The 2,775-nt window shown below is 41.3% G+C and overlaps 1 non-coding gene across 1 annotated transcript; it reads left to right on the top strand.

The window, feature by feature from the left end:
- The first annotated feature begins 273 nt into the window (after nucleotides 1-273).
- LOC119806136 lies at nucleotides 274-433 on the top strand. Its single transcript, XR_005284164.1, has one exon. It is a non-coding gene; the product is annotated as a U1 spliceosomal RNA (small nuclear RNA).
- Nucleotides 434-2,775: the final 2,342 nt, after the last annotated feature.

The following is a 2,775-nucleotide window of genomic DNA, read 5'->3' as shown; positions in this document are numbered from 1 at the left end:
CGAGAATAGCTAAGAAAAATCCCCAGGACCTTCAATCAGTTAGTACCATCACACATTTATAGCCTGGAATGTTGGGACTTCACTGCTGTACCATAATCTTAATTGCTCCCTATCATCTGCAAATTCCAAGTGAATTCTTCAACATCCTGTATCTTCTATGACTTCATCGCCAAATAATCTTGCCTACTACTTCGGAGACATTAGCTTTATTCCCTGTCTACTTTATCGCCATCACTGGAGGTAAGTATTACTTCTTTGAGATTTAAGAAAAGCAAGTATGAATGGCAGGGGAGATACCATGATAATGAAGGTGGTTTTCCCAGGGTGAGCTTTATTCATTGCACTCTGGATGTGCTGACCCTGAGATTTCCCCAAATGCGGGAAACATGATTGCATAATTTGTGGTGGTGGGGGGACTTTGCACTCTTCCCTGGATTAAAAACAATCACAGAGAATTATGGAAGAATAATTAGTATTTTTTCACTTTTCATAAAGTTCATACCTTATAATAAGACAAAGAAGTTATTTAACACAACTGTCGTGAATAGGAGCCTTTACAAAGGAAGGCCAGAGACTGGTGGGATGACTCAGCAAAAAGGAGCACTTTCTGCTCCTTCAGAGGACCACAGTTCAGGACCAGGACTCACAAACTACCCATAGCTCCAGCTGTAGGGGGGACTGACCTTTCCTTCTGGTCTCTACAGGCACCCATAAACATGCCATACATTTCTATCCCCCCCCCCGCCCCCACATGACTAAATATAAACCAAGAGTTGACAGTCACTTTGAAAAGTGACTGCCCAGCAGGGGGTGTGGTCTAATGACAATAAATGGAGGGCAACTTAGTATGGCCGGTTTGTTTAAATTCTTCACTGTACATCTATGCCTTCATTGTTTCCTCGGGTGTTAGGGCCTCTGCTGGAACAGAGTCTTATGATCTTTTCTACAAGAAGATCAAAGGATTGGTGTATGGCCTGCTGCAGGGGAGAAAGGAGGAGAAATAAAAGAGTACCTCTGTTTTCTCAAATGCCAAGACCCCATGTTTAAGATAGTAAAGCCTAGAATTTGTCCAATGTAGGTTGCCTCACTTTTGCTGAGGGCCCATCCCTGTGTTTGAGGTTTCAGAACTTTCTGTCTGTTCTAAGACTGAATTTCATATTGTTATCCATGTATTTTATTTTCAGTTGATTTTCTTAACATCTTAGTCACTGTTTTATTGTTGATACCATGATCAAGGCTACTCTGAAAGCATTTACATGGAGACTTGCTTACAGTTTCAGAAGCTCAGTCCATTACCATCACGGTAGGAAGCATGGTGGCATTTACAGCGCTAGAGAAGTAGCTGAGAGCTTTACATCCTTATCCAAAGGAAGAGAGAGAGAGAGACTGGCCTGAAATCAGCTTTTGAAACCTCAAAGTCCATCCCCAGTAACACACTTTACTCCAACAAGGATGCAGCTACTCCAACAAAGCCCTTCCCCCTAATCCTTTTGAGCAGTGCCACTCCCTGGTGACTAAGCATTCGAATACGGGGACCTCATTTTCATTCCACATTACCCTCTCCATGAGTTTGGCCACCTCATAGCCTTAAATAAGCACTATTGCTGCTCCAGCCCATCCATTCCCTTTTCAGCTTCCAGCATCCTCACTTATGCTAAATTAGTTTGACCAGAAGACAGGAAACTCCTGCTTCCTCTGTACCTCTCTAGTACTCAGGTAGTCCCTTCTGGAGGTCTTAGCAGCCTCCAGAGAGCCATGTCCAGTTGTGGGGCTTTGCTTCTTGTCTTGTTGGGTTGTTTGACACTATCGACATTTTCTTGAAACCTTCTACTCAATTGGTTGACATTGCACTGCCTGTTGTCTCATTCTTTTCCTTCATCTCTGGGTTTATGATTCTTTCTACAGTGATGCCCCAAGAAGTTTGCTTTCACTCTCTAATCTCTTTTCACTTTGTATACTCTGTAATCATCTAGGAATTTCATCATTCTTCGTGATTTTGAGTGCTGCATAAACTAATAAACTCCGTGAATATTCGTCTCCTCTTTAGGTACTCAGCTGCCTACCTACACTATCCATTTAGATGCCCTATAATGACTATATTCCTATCATCTGAAGTGAAGCACATCTCTACCCACCCCTATGAATTCAGTGATGCTGGTGCATCTAAACACAATCTGCAACTCACTCTTCTGTCTAAACACTTTCTGATACATTAGCACCTGAAGGTCGATCTTTCCATTGGTGTAATGAAGGACCTGGCTCTTCCTTACCCACCTCCCCATCCTCACTTTCACACTCACCCAGACTCACGCTTTAGAAACTCCAAACTATTTATACTCTTCCAGGATCTCTATATGATTTTATGATGGGTGTCTTTGTCCATGCTATTTCTGTGTCTGAAATACTAGTAAAAACTCTTGAGAATTTACTATCTGACTCTTATTCATCTTTCAAAACTCATTCCAAACAATACCTTCACTAGACTTTATCAATCAATAACTGTGGAAATAGAAGAAGGCAAAGCAATTCACCTCTGAGAGCAGAATTTGCCAGGGCTGAGCTTTTATGCTTATTTGTGCTCATTGGTGGATATTTTAGAAGTATACACTGAAGACTAGCTGCTCATGCACAAACAGGTGTTGAAACACTATCATCCCTTCAAAATACTATTTTAAGAGCATGTTTAGGTATCTCACTGTTTCTGCATTTGGTTTTAATTGCATTGTATTTTCCACTTTGAAGGTAATAAAATAGAATTACTAGGTATGAAATAGT

The sequence above is a fragment of the Arvicola amphibius genome, chromosome 1, assembly GCF_903992535.2.
Source record: "Arvicola amphibius chromosome 1, mArvAmp1.2, whole genome shotgun sequence".
Taxonomy (NCBI): Eukaryota; Metazoa; Chordata; class Mammalia; order Rodentia; family Cricetidae; genus Arvicola; species Arvicola amphibius.
The sequence above is the reverse complement of the archived record's forward strand: the minus strand, read 5'-3'. Positions and strand labels throughout refer to the sequence as shown.